We start from the raw sequence: 14575 nt of genomic DNA on the forward strand, positions 1-14575 counted from the left end.
CCCTGTCCTTCTCCCCTTCCCCTCCCCCTCTCTTCCTCTCCCTCTCCTCCCTCTCTTCCTCTCCCTCTCCTTCCCTCTCCCTCTCCTTCTCCCTCTCCTCCTCTCCCTCTCCTTCCCCTCCCCCTCCCTCTCTCCTCCTCTCCCTCTCTCCTGCCTCTCCCTCTCCTGCCTCTCTTTCCTTCCCCTCCCCCTCCCTCTCTCTTCCTCTCCCTCTCTCCTGCCTCTCCCTCTCCTGCCTCTCCGTCCCCCTCCCCCTTTCTTTCTCTCTTCCCCTCCTGATTACCATTAAGTGTTTGGAACAGGCTCCTGCCACCATGATGTTCTGTTGTACAGAGTATGCTCAACAGTGGGTTGAGTCCTCTGACACCAAGAGCCAAACAAACCTCATCTTTTCTCCTTGTTTACCTCAGCTGTCTGCCACAGTGATGGGGCTAATACATTGTTTCGGAGGATAATTGTGAGGCCAAGAGTCTAGCATGTTTCTGATACATTGATAAAATATCACTACTATCAAGTAGAAAATAACAGCATACATAATAAGGAGAAAATAGAACTTCCTTCTTGCAAATGGACTGGGGTTTTTCTCTCCTGGAAGGCAAATAGTATCACAGAATTAGTCTGGTAAAGTAAGTTCAGCATCAGAATTAGCCACTGGTCACTTGAGCCCCCATTCCTGGGTTCACGTGTCTCACAGGTCTCTGTTAGGTTGTGGATAGCACACTTATCTCCAGCTCTAACCCTGACCCTGACAAGGCTAAGCCAGGGAGAAGAGCTATCATCCAGGAAGTAAGGATGCCCTTCTCCAGGCTCAGGAAAGCCACTCTAGACTTGTTCCCTAAGCTCTAGTGTCTCTGGGCAGGAACTATCAGGAGGGTAACTAGAAAATCCATTTGACTTTTTGTCCAATAATCTAGAAAATAGTCTACATATAAACATTCAAATAGGATGACTCCCAGACGCACATGAACATTGAGCTTATGAGATGCGGCTAGTTTAAAAAGGTCTTTCTATTCAGGAATAAATCATTTGTGCAGGTTCACATGGGCAGTAGGGTCCTATGTGGAAAAGATAAGCTCTAGACAGACCTCTACTGCCAACCGTCAGCCTGAAACATTTGAGAACCTTGTCTTGGACGCAATGTGGGACCCAGGTGCAGGATGCAGCCACTCAGCTCAGAAAGTGGCGGGCCTCTTGATTCCAGAATTGCTACTTTGTTTTTTCATTTTTGTTTCCAAGCATCTGAGAAAAGAGAAAAACTCAAAACCCCAGGATACTTCAAAATCCAGGCAAACTCAGCTTCTCTGTCTCCTTGCCTGTTCCATGTTATTCAAAGCTTCCAGAAAGGTGTTTTTCTTTATTCTTCCAGGTGTCAAAGAGAAACAGCCTAGTGGTCTCCCTGAGTACAAAGGCAAGACTCCATGTCCTCCCTGTGTGGATAGTGGCTTTGCAAATAAATGGTCCAAATGTGAGCTTGGGTGACATTATGGCAGCTCAAGCATCTGAGCATGTACACATGCACATGTACACACATGAGCATGTACACATGCACATGGACACACACACACACACACATTGGTTTACATAGACACACACTTACTTTAGGAAAGAAGTTGTTCTTGGAGAGCTGAGACGTGATGCCTTAGTGTGGAAAAGCTGACTGGTTTGCTTTCGTTTTAATTGGGTTTTAAAAGATGACAAAGAAAAGTTGCCTCAGGGTCTGCTTTCGAAACTCATATAGGAATTTATTTCAGGATCCTCCCTAAGTACCCAGAGAATGCTGAGCAAGGACCGGATAGCGGCTTTTACTCAGATACCCCTCCACTCCATCTCCACCACTGCCTTTCAACTCCAGCAGCACTATGTGGTCCAAACCAATCCCAGTCTTCTTGCACACACTAGATGAAAAAACGCTACCTTTTGTGCTATCTCCAATCTTTCAGTTCTTGGGGATTCTTAGAGCTGGCTGATACTGCAGGCTCCCATAGTCCTGCAGAGCCCAGATTCTTTCTAGAGCCTTCCACGAGCTGACTGCAGTCGACAGCGGGCAGTTCCTTCACTAGCTTTCTGCGGTGGCATGGGTGAGATTAGTTTCTGCTATCACTGTAATTTACAAGGCTCACATCACCATGTAACAACTTGGTGATTACATGGAAAATATCGTATAAATACACAGTAATTACAAGTTCATGCAGATTACTTGGGATATACATTTGAAGTTACCGAGTAGTTCAAAGATTAATTATCCTGTAACTGGCAGTATTTAAATCATTTTTTCCCCTCATATACGGATACATTGAGGTCGACTTCAAGGCAGCCTAGGACAGGAATGGCATGAGTATGATCTGAAAAGAAAAAATGAAATTTGACAGGCATGGATTATTTAAAGCATGCATATGGGAGCCGAACAGCCACTACACTTTGATGCAAATCGTAGGGGAAAGAGCAGAAGGATGGTGTGGAGGGAAAGGTGCTGACCAAAGTGAGGGCTTCCTGCCGGGAACTTGAAATTTAAACAAATAATCATTTAAATGGCAGCTCAGCATTACGTTCCGAGCTGCGTGCATTAATGTCAACATCTGGTACCAACATTTTGACAATTCTATTAAAATGCCCCAGCATTCCCTATCTAACACCTGTTAGCTCTAATTTTCTTTCCTGAGTAGCACACCAGTAGACAGGGTAGATTCCGAACCATTTATCACTTTTAAAGTGCTTCCATATGCGTGCTGGACCCAGGCTGGCCCTAGGCAAATGTTTTCCGAATGCATTAAAATTCAGGACTTTTTTTTTTTTTTTTTTTTTGTAGTGTAGACACCAATGTTTCATTGAATCCGTGTCTGGTAATTATTAGCTGAAATTATGGCTCACACATGACAAAATGGACCATGAATTAAAATGTGTGTGTGCACGTGTGTGTACACACATATGCATGCCTTCTTCAACCGATGCACCAGAGCTATACATCGCACGTTATTGAGATGTCAGTCAGTAACCATTACCCAAACATGCTTCATGGAGAGCCCTGTTAAGAGGCCCAGGGATTCCCAAGAGACCATCTAAAAATGTCAAAAATGTTACAGTATAAAGGAAGGACACCAACAAGGCTACATATGCTTGAGATGTGAAACTATTAGTTAATATATTACAAGTTTCAAACCTCTAAGTAAAACAGGTAACACAATTTTCTTTTGACGAAGGGCTACAGATAAGATAGGACAGATTCCCAGACAATACAATCTCCCTGATTTGGAGAAGGCCTTCAGTAAGCTGGAAGGACAGGGTGAGCCAAGAAGAATCAGGAGCTTGCAAGCCGTGCTCTCAGAGCTTGGCTTTGCCTTGCTTGGAAATGCTGGAAAAGTGAAGTCCAGATATAGCAGGGATCTTTCTCATAATAATGTCTGGCTGCTCCTTGCACTTTCATAGAGGAGGTGTTATGGATCTAATGGCTGTTTTCTAAAGGAAAGAAGGTGCTTGCAAGAAAGAGGTGCTAAGGTTAGGGTTATTACAGGAGTAGAAGAATTGCTTTTCTGAGGAGACAGTTTCTTTCAGATTTTCCCCCTGCCAACAAAAATATTTTAAGTAATGACCACAATAAAACACACATAGAAAAATGAAAGATTTAAAACAAAACTCAAAACAAACAAACAGACAAACTCCTTGCATGTATTTGGGATGGAGACATGAACAATTCTCTTTAAATACAATACAACATTGAGATGACCAGGGAACAGGGCACGGAAACCACGTCACCAAACTCTCGATATAAAAAGCTGTAGGCAGTTAAAATGTCCGCCCCTGTACACACGCACACCTACACGTTCACACTTCCTCTGTTTACTAAATAACATTTCAGCACAGTTTTCATCTTATAAGGAAAGTGTTTGAAACTTGGAATAAGTGCACTTAATTAAAGGAAGGCTGTGAAAATGTGCACTAATCTGATATGACTAATAGCAAGTGCATGAAATTGCTAATTAGAATTTCATTAAAGGTGCTGCTTTATCAGACTGTGAAAATCACAACCTTTAAAATTCTTTCAGGAGAGCTTAATTCCCTTTCAAACAGAAATATTCTATAAAGACATTTGATTTGTTCTGAAGGAATACGTGGTTTCAGCTAGAACTAAAAATGTCTCCAATATTTCAGGAGGTGACATCAGAATAGGAATCTACATCAGGGACATTGTTATCTCTGTCTGAGGATGCTACTTGCTGCTCCTCTGCACATGATTGTTCAAAACCCTGGGCTAGAAAGCCCCAAGTAGTGTCAGTTTGTTCCACACGGAATGTGCATTCTACAGAAACCAACATCTAGTCTCTCCTGGAGAGTTAAGTGGAAAGTCATGCTAAACATTTAAAGTCACTAAAAGAATTAACATTTTCAAAATTTTCACATACATGTTTTGGGTGATTTGAATTTACACTTTATTGTATCACTTTGGTTTTTCTTTAAAAAACATTTAATTTTTTTGAGATTATAATATAATCACATGCATTTTTAAAAGTAAGAGACATTTGCTACAAAGTATTTTCTTCTTTGAAAAAGAAAGTTGTTCTGTTTCTTTCCTCATCAGTAGTCTTTGCTCTTTTTTTGTAGAGAAAAATCAATCCCTTAAAACATAGTAACATATCGATTATAAAATTGCACTTTTTAAGTTGGAAGATCCTGATGTCAGCAGACATGCGTTGTCTCACCCCTTCCCTGGCTTGCTATTCTCATTGTACGGTATTGTAGTTCTCATTTTAATTACTCTCTACACTGGATCCAAACTTCAGATTTTTATAATTAATTAACTTCAGATTACCAGATTAATAAGAAATCCCTCTTTTAATTTTCCTGGTTTTTTCCCAGCCATTTATTTGCAGTTTTTAAAATATAAAAACCACGCTATGCTGCATCTTCCTGTGTGGTCAATGGTATTTTTGCTGCTTTCCACGTGTTCCTCTTAATTCTCACCGGTAGGAATGGGGTCCTTTGGAATACTCTCACTTGATTGACCAGTGACATTTTTGATACAAAATAAATAAATAAACCAAACAAAAAACTCATTAGCAATCATATAAACTAGAGTTCCTCAAAACACCATTTTGCTTTACTTTCATGGTGTTAAAATATATCAGCCTTGCTGACTGCTCTCAACACCACACTTGACAGTGATGGTATGATTTCAGAAACAAACCTCCTACATACACTTGAAATCTTGACTTATAAGCTCGTCAGTCATCCTCAGATGACATTGTTTCTGAAAGGGGAGACAATGAAATTAAAAGTAGCTTTATTTGAGAAACTGATTTCCTTGGACACCTGAACAAATCTCAAGTGGACTAATGACAGTTTGGTCTGATTTTGAATTCAGCTAAAGGAATTTTCATGGCATTTGGATAATTCATCACCAGTGCTAGGCAGCAGGTAAAAGACTACGTTTTTCCTTTCCAACATTTTGGGGGTACATTTGTACAATAAGAATAATGATTTGGAAAAAAAATGGGTCTAGACTGAAATGAGAGAAAATTATGCTCCTCGGCTGTCGTCTGGAGTCCAGGGTGGGTGTCAGTCTGGCTCTCCATGGCCTCTGCAGTCAAACAAAGCTGCTAATTCGGATGTTTAAAGTTTCAAACTGGAAAACATTGTTCCAATGTGGAAACAATGGGGCCATTGTCCTTGGGAGCACTCTGCCATTTCAGATGCTTTTATGCAAAACAAATGACAAGCAGTGGCAACTTAATATTTGTCAAGTCAGTTACAAAGAGAACGTGACACAAAACATAGCCAACTGGGACCCTACTTTCTCCATCAATAGTTGAATTAACATTGGCAGGAATAAAAATAGCAAGATATCCAATAACCTTCCTTGGGTCCCGTACTCCCTCAGAGGAGGAACTGTTCATCTATTGCTATCACCAGGCAGAGTGCTCTGCAGTTGCCTATGCTGGGCTTGGAGACGGAAAGTTCTAGTATCACAGAACTGGGACCCTGAATCCAGAAGTTGTTCATCTTTGGGGTCCCTGAAGAGGTTAGTATGGGATACCCTGGTGAACCCAGGAGACAGACTTGAAGATGGTCCCTTGCTGGCCCTATGGCAGGTCACTGACCTTTGTTTTCTTTTTTTTTTTCTTTTTAAAGATTTATTTATTTATTATATGTAAGCACACTGTAGCTGTCTTCAGACACCCATATGAGGGCATCAGATCTCATTGTAGATGGTTGTGAGCCACCATGTGGTTGCTGGGATTTGAACTCATGACCTCTAGAAGAGCAGTCAGTGCTCTTAACCGCTGAGCCATCTCACCAGCCCGACCTTTGTTTTCTTAATGAGTGGTATTGAATATTTTACTTGCCCACTCTGGTTTCAGTTTGCTCAACCAGAGGATGCTGACAACAGGACTTTGCACTTAAAGGCCCAAATATTTGCCATGGAGAGCTTCAAATAGTGCTTGATTGGAATAAAGCAGCTGGCATACTTAGGAAAACTCATTTTCCACTGTCACCGACTTTCCCAAGCATGCTCCTGTCTCAGAACCTTGTCTTTCCAGACATACTTCTCTTACTTCTGTATTGTTTCTGTTCAGTTATCACAAGCCAAGAGGTCCTTCATGGCCACTTTCCATCCCACCCCTAACCATGGTGTGGTGAGGCCCTTGCCTTCCGAATACTTTCTCTAAGATAAATGGCCTCTTTTCTTTGTTTAGCATGATGTCTTCCCCCATCGACCCCCGGAAGGTATGTTGAGAGGGACAGGTTCGCCAAGGGTCATCAGCCCTTTGGTTAATGTTGCATATGTGGGAGGTACTCAGTAAATCACAGAGGTGGATAGGTGAAATCACTTCCTCTGCAGCACACACACCAGACTGGGTGAACAGCACCATATCTAAGCACCAAGACCTGCCATTCAAGGTTGCACATGAAACCGGCAGCTTGGAGAACAGGTATTTTAAAACAATAACAGCTACAGTTCCTTAGCAGATGTGGGTTCTCCAGAACGATGCCAGCTTCTTTCCACCGTGTGATGAGAATGAAATCTTGTGAAGGATCCTTTTGCTTGCTGAGCCTGAGGATTGTCCTGACAGGTGTCTACGGAAGCTCTTAGGTGTTCTCCTGTCTTCCTCCATGTTTGGGTCAGCCCAGCCCTTAGCCTTTAGAGCCTCATAGGATCTAGGAACCCAGTCCCCACCCCCAGATCAACAATCCTCACTTTTCTACTGTGCACTTCGAAGTGTTCCCCTAGTGATACATCCCCAGACTTCAGTCCTTAACCTCTGTGGCCAAAGCTTCTTTTGATCTTTGATTGGCTTTGCTTGATTTGACCTTGGTCACAGAGTCATGCTTATTGTTCCTCCTCGATGAAGCCAGCTGTCCCATACTGGCTCCTGCCAGGCTAGTCAGGCCAACCCAAGAAGCCTGCATCAGCTGCCAGCTTATGGAATCAGAGCCCAGTGGGGCCATAGCAGCCTAGTGCCCAGTGGGTGGGGTAATGCACATACTGGCCAAAGCCTCTGGGTCTCAATGCCATGTCTAGAACCAGGGCCTGCATATTTCTGGAAGGGCTGGCTCCACATGCCATGCTATTTATTACTCCGTGGGATCACTGCAGACAAAGGCCGTCCTTGGTGGCGCCTCCCATCCTGAGGTCCTATTTGAGGAAGGAATTTGTGGAAGATCTCTGGCCATCTATCCAGAGACCCGTAAGTCCAAATAGGAAGATCATTTATGTATCCCATACCAGTTGCTTAGCAGCATCCAGCTCAGTGGTGGGAGCTGGGGACATAAATATGATCACAGCTGACACAGGCTTCCATTTCTCCTTGCCAGGAACCACCCTTAACTTGTTCCATGTGCTTTGGGTAATACATAGCTGTCAAAGTGGGCCTTTTATCATCTCGTCATGTAGGAGGAAACTGAGGCACAGAATATACTAAAAGGTTGGTAAAAGATGCCCAGGCAAGATGTGGTAGAGACTGGCCTTAGAAGCAAAGCCTGAGATCTAAGATTCCTTCTAGGTCTTGTGATTCAACAAGTGGCCATGTTCAGTCCCTATGAGTCTCCAGGAGCACGAGACACAGCTGCTGCTCTCTAGAGGCTCGGGACTTCAGCAGTGAGGAGAGAGGTGGGTGGCAGAACTTCATGCATGAGGGTCAGTCATAACCCAGAACTCTCACTATGTACCAAGCCCCGTTCCAGCTGCTTTGCTTGCTGTCCCTGCTTCTGGGATCTTTGGAGTAGCTTAGGTGGTAGGAAGAAGTATCATCTGCAATATGGATGTGGTGGGCTAGCTACTCATCTGTGGTCTCAGGGGCTCTGAATGGCAGAGGTGTGTGTGTGTGTGTGTGTGTGTGTGTATGCATGTGTCTGTGTGTATCTCTGTGTGTGCATGTATGGTGCGAGTATGTGCATGTGTGTGTGTCTGTGAATGTGTACATGCATTTGTGTGTGCACATGTGTGTATGTGTGTGTGCATGTGTGTATGTGTGCATATATGTGTGCATGCATGTGTGTGAGTGTGTGTGTGTGTGTGTATAAGCCAGAGGTCCACATAAGCTGTCTTCCTCTGTTACTCTTCACCTAGTGTTTGAGCCTGGAGTCCACTGATTGCCTAGATTGACTGGCCAATCCAGGGATCCCCTTATCTGCTTAGATCACAGGAATGTACCCCTGCACTTGGCATTTACACAAGTTCCAGGCATCAAAGGCAGTCTTCATGCTCATGTGGGGAGCAATTTAATGACAAAGCCATCTTCTTCTCGGCTCTACCATTTTTAAGACCCTTTCTTCATGTTGTAGTTTTGGGTTCAAACTGAGGGCCCCACTCAAGCTTGGTGAACACTGTATCCCTGAGTCTCATAGCCAACACTGTTTGTGTTTTTTTTTTTTTTTATTCTGAGATAGGTTCTCAGTAAGAGAACCTCTTTTTTTGTAAGCCAGACTTGAACTTGCTCTGTAGCCCATGCAGTTTTCAAATTTGAAATCTTCATGAGTCAGCCTCTCTAGGTGGCTAGAGTTAGGGGCCTGTGCCTCCAGGTCTAGCTTGATCTTAAAGACCAGGTACAGGGAGAACCAGACATGTGTCTGTGGCCTCGGGTGCTTTGCTCTGTGGCTTTGGTTTCTGATGAGCACAGTATGAGGGTGGTCAAGTAATTGACCTGCCTCCAAAATTATAACCCCTAGTTTAGGACACATGGCCTTGGCAGATGGAAAGGAGATCAAAATAGTTACAGAATGTCTATAAGAGACAATTTTCATTGGATGATACAGATAGCAGGAAATTATGTCCATCATGAATACCATCATCACCACCATTAGTTTTTAAAAAAAGAGAGTTGTACTCCAAGGCTGCTTCATGGTGGAACTCCGATCCTCTTGTAGTCACCCTGACCTTCCACCCATTTTACAGGTCAAGAAACTGAAGAGCAGCAATCCAGTATAGTGAATAGTGGACACAGGCTCTGAGACAAGTCTGCCTGGCTCCAGTCTGAGTGTCCTTGCTGCAGTCTCATGGACTTTAGCAGGAGACCTGTTTACAGGGCTGTCCTGCCCTCTTGGATCAGAACTTTAACTGTGCTGGTTTCCCTCCATGTTTTTGGAGATCCCCTTTTCATAGACCTGAGGTGGACACTTCTGATTTCTTTGGAGACTCAGTTGTGTTATGTGATGTTTTTCTGGAAGCTGTCTTATGAGAGGATGTTTTGCTGAGGCAGACACTTGAGAGGATGTGTGATGTTTGGAAAGAATATAAGTTGAACCCAAGGGACAGTGACAACGCTCACCTTGCAACACTTTGCTGGTCATCACTGATCTTTGCTTGTTGTGACTTCATAGAGAAAAATGTGTCAAAGAACTTCTTGTGGTATTCTGGCTGCTTTCTGCCACTTCTGTGTGCTGATCCAATGGAGCCTTGTGGTTTCTTCTGGATCGAGCTGCTGCTACTGATTCGTGTTTGGTATTTGCTGACTGGACTGGACTGCCACTACTGATTGTGTTTGATGTTTTTAGATTGGAATGTCACTTGTCTTAGTTAGGATTTTACTGCTGTGAACAAACACCATGACCAAGGCAACTCTTATAAAGGACAATATTCAATTGGAGCTGGCTTACGGGTTCAGAGTTTCAGTCCATAATTATCACGGTACGAGCATGGCAGCTTCCAGACAGGCATGGTGCAGGAGGAGCTGAGAGTTCTACATCTAGTTTCAAAGGCAAACAGGAGAAGACTGACTTCCAGGCAGCTAGGACAAGGGTCTTAAAGCCCACGCCCACAGTAACAGAATTACTGCAACAAGACCCACACCTACTCCAACAAGTCCATACCTCCAAACAGTGCCACTCCCTGGGCCGAGCATATTCAAACCACCACATCACTATTGATTCATGTTTGGTGTTTCATGCTTCGTGTTCTGAACAAGATGGCCTGGAGTTTATAGAACTACCCTAAATGGCTTGGCAGGTTCTTCATGGTGTTATCAGGTTATAAGTGGTTGGTGACTTTACTGAGGTCAAATACTCCCTTGAAATGATTTGACCTTAGACTCAGGGTGCAGGTGAGAGGATCATGTGCTCTGCTTGCCTCAAACTCAGCAGATGAGGAAGGGAAATGTCATGCTAAATGCCCTGGGTTTTGAATGGAAATGTGTGAACACTGTATGGGTGGTGTAGTCACTGGGGAAAGACATGCCTTCTCTGTGCCATTTTCTCATGCATAAAGGCAACAGGGTAGCTGGATATATCTCATGGGGATCTGTAGGATGATTCTTGTTGACTGTTTTTTGTTTTTTTCAAGACAGGGTTTTTCTGTGTGATAGCCCTGGCTGTCCTGGACTTGCTTTGTAGATCAGGCTGGCCTCAAACTCACAGAGACCTACCTGCTTCTGCCTTTTAGCTACATGTATCCTTGGACTATCCTCCCTTGTAATATGCCACATATCAAGTAATCCCCCGTTCCCAAACACCTTATGAAGTAAATCTAGTACTGTCTCATCTTTATGTGTAGGGACACAGGCCCAGAGAATGTATGTACCAGCTGTCATGGGGAAGTGAGACCTTTCTCCTCAGTTGTATCAGTCCTGTGAGGAAAGTATTCAGCATGGAATGGTTCTCAGTCACTCTGAATGATTCTGTGATCTCATAAACCAACACCTGTATCCAGCCACTGTGAGATTCCGGGTAAGTGTTTGGGTGAGGAGATGCCAGGCTGGGACTTGGCATGCACATAGGACATGGAAACTCTGATTTGGGTAGTTCTCGTACCAGATCAGCAGGCAGCTCCAGCCTATACACGGTGCAAGCTGTGTGCTATTCCCAGGCTCCTGACTGTACACAATGTGCTAGTGCTTTGGAGGAATGATTCCATTTAGTTTTGTATTTTCTTCCACAGTGGAGACTGTGGTCAGCATTTTCCAGATAAGAACTCATACCTCAGAAAGGTTCACTCTTCTCCAGAGTTTTCATGATTTAAGAAGGGAGTCTGGTGCTCCCTGAGTCCCTGATTCAACCAACCTTGCTCCTTGTCTTGGAAAGAGCAATAGTACCAGCTGTGTGCTCTTCTATGGATGATGTCTTAGTCAGAGTTTGTATTACTGCATAAAACATCATGATCAAGAAGCAAGTTGGGGAGGGAAGGGTTTATTCAGCTTACACTTCCACATTGCCTTCATTACCAAAAGAAGTCAGGACAGGAACTCACACAGGGCAGGAACTCACACAGGGCAGGAACTTGAAGGCACAAGCTGATGCAGAGGCCACAGAGGGGTGCTGCTTACTGGATTGCCTCCCCTGGATTGCTCAGCTTGCCTTCTTATAAAACCCAGGACTACCAAGCCCAGCGAAGGCACCACTCACAGTGATCATCCCTCATCAATCACTAACTGAGAGAATGCTTTACAGCTGGATCTCATGGAGGCATTTCCTCAAGGGAGGTTCCTTTCTCTGTGATAACTCCAGCTTGTGTCAAGTTGACACTCAAAATCAGCCAAACGGTGACTATGGAAACCTCCTGAGAACAAGTAAGGATTACTTGTTGGAGTCAACATCTAATGTGCACACAAAGGGGCGAAAACAAAGAGCCCTATCCTCAAACCCCCAGACTGAGAAGGGGGCTGACCTCCATTATATGGAATGGGGACTTCGGACCATCACACTCTGCTGACTTAGAGCAGAAAGGAGCCACACATGCAGGAGCAAACATTTATCATGAAGAAGTGAAATCAGAATGGCCTCAGCTCTTCCTATTTGCACATTAGCTCTGCTCCTTCTAGCTGTGTAACTTCGGGCAATTTACTCCACCTCTCTGGGTCTATTATGCCACCTCTAAGACGGAGATAAAATACATCAACAGTATATAAAATAGCAGGTTCTACACTGTGCTTAGTTGACCATTACCATCTTGAACTGGAAGGATTTTAGCAGGAAATATGAGTCGCGATACACAAAAGACATGCAAACACAAAGCTTTCAGGGCTACAGAGTGCTGAAGAGTGGTTCATATGGGGTCCATAGGAAATGAGGCTGGAAAGAGAGGCAAGGCTGGCTAGGGGAGTTTGTCTTGACTCATTCTTTCAGTGACCGGTAGTGTGTGTGTTGGCGGTCTTGTAGCATGACATCGTCTGGTGGTGTCATGACCATGTTATTTGCATAAGTATATTCTATGATGTTTTCACAACCACAAAATCTCTTAGTGATACATTTCCCAGAACGTATCTCTGTCATTAAGTGATCCCTGGCTACTTAATATGCAGAGGTTTTTAAGTAGGGGAAAGTCATGGTCTGACTTATTCTAAAAACACCCCTCTAGCTGCAGAGTATAGGGTAGAGAACAGCAAGCAGCTGTCTTTGGCGGGCTGGGTGAGGAGAACATGCAGGGTGCTCATGGACAGAAGCCTCTGTGGACTTGGCAGTCTGTGGAGTTCATGATGCACAGAGATGCTGTCCATTCCCTTGGTGAGAGTCCATGCAGTGGGAGCATGCATACCATGTCCAGTTGGGCAACTGTCTACCATAGCCAACTTTTATTCTTGCAGGTCCTGCCTGGGCTTTAGTTCCTTTGTGCAATGACCACTGTAGCAATATGGAGACATAGGGACCAGCTTCCTTTTAGTCCTGAGACCTAGGGAACTTGCTGTCCTCAGCATGGCACAGCTCTTTGACCTTCAGAAACAGGGTTTCAGAAGGTGTTCTGAGGTGGGGGGGGGGGGGCGGGAAGGAAGCAGGCTCCTTCTGGAGTCACGTGCGGGTTTCTGAAATGCAAGCCACGCTGGGGAGAGCCGGCTGTCTGTCTCAGGCAAGCTTTCCCTTAACCTTTGCTTGTAATCCTGCAAGCCTACCTAATCAATTGAAGATCATAAAATATTAGACTTAACGCTGCAAAGTGCTGCTTTTTAATTCACATAACAAGCTCCTAAATAATTCAAACAGCAAACAGACCCTGTGAGTCAATGGTGGGAGGCAGCTTGGATCAGCAGGAGAGTGTCAACACATGCCACATTTCCCGGATCGACTCCATTTCAAGAACCCTATTAAGTTAATTGCCGGTTTCTGACAGCACAGAGCATGCTGGGAGAAAGCAAGCTTTATTAGCCTCGTGGCATCTGGAGGCCTCCACCACTTTGCCTCTACTTGTAGGCACTGGGAGTGGTATAGAGAAAGGCAAATCAAATTAGGAGACCAGAGAAGCTTTGGACAACTGGTGGCCATCGGGCTTATAGTCAAATCCAGAAACTTTCAACAGTCAATTTGCTGTATTATTACTTAACCACCACCACCCCCACAGCCCCACCCCGCCACCACCACAAGCCAGACTGCTTACATGTGACAAAAATTGTAGTAAATAAGAAGTTAGTGAGGAGTTATACTGCCTGATGTGGCCTGGGGCACATCAGTAAGCATTAAGAACAGGAGGTACCCCAGACAGATCCTTGAAGGTACCTTGGTAGATCCTGAGACCAGTGAAACCAATTCAGGGCTACAAGCAAGTCCCCCGGGTTGGCAAACTGGGTAGAGAAAGCCTGTGGATCTAGAGACGGGCAGAAAGGATCAAGGAAGGACAGAAGGACAGCAAGACCCTTAGCCTTCTGTGACGCAGAAGAGGCCTTCATAAAAAGCTCTACACGGAAACCCCTTTGTGGTTCCAGCCCATGATGAGTCCCTGTGGACTGAGGCATCCTGTGGTGGTCTATTACAGGTGTGTCACCATGATGCTGTTTTTCTTTCAGGCTCAGGATGATGCTATAACAGATACAACCAGGATTCTGTGTAGATTATAATTCTAACTCACTCTTTTCTGTGACTGTTTAGTGTGTTACTGCGATGTGATATGGTAGTGTGTGTGTGTGTGTGTGTGTGTGTGTGTGTGTGTGTGTGTGTGTGTATGGAGACCACGAATCAATGTGTCTTCTTTGACTGTTCTCCACTTTATTCTTTGAGACAAGGGCTCTCATTGAGATCCTTGGAGGTCCCTGATGGGCTAGACCAGTTGGCCAGCAAGCTCCAGGCATCAGCCTGTGTCTGCCTCCCAGCTCTGGTCTTAGAGATGCACGCTGTTCTGTCCAGTCTTTTATCTTTGTGCTAGGACTCCATAGTCAGGTTCTCA

This window comes from Grammomys surdaster, unplaced genomic scaffold, assembly GCF_004785775.1.
Source record: "Grammomys surdaster isolate TR1022 unplaced genomic scaffold, NIH_TR_1.0 66, whole genome shotgun sequence".
NCBI classification, from domain to species: Eukaryota; Metazoa; Chordata; class Mammalia; order Rodentia; family Muridae; genus Grammomys; species Grammomys surdaster.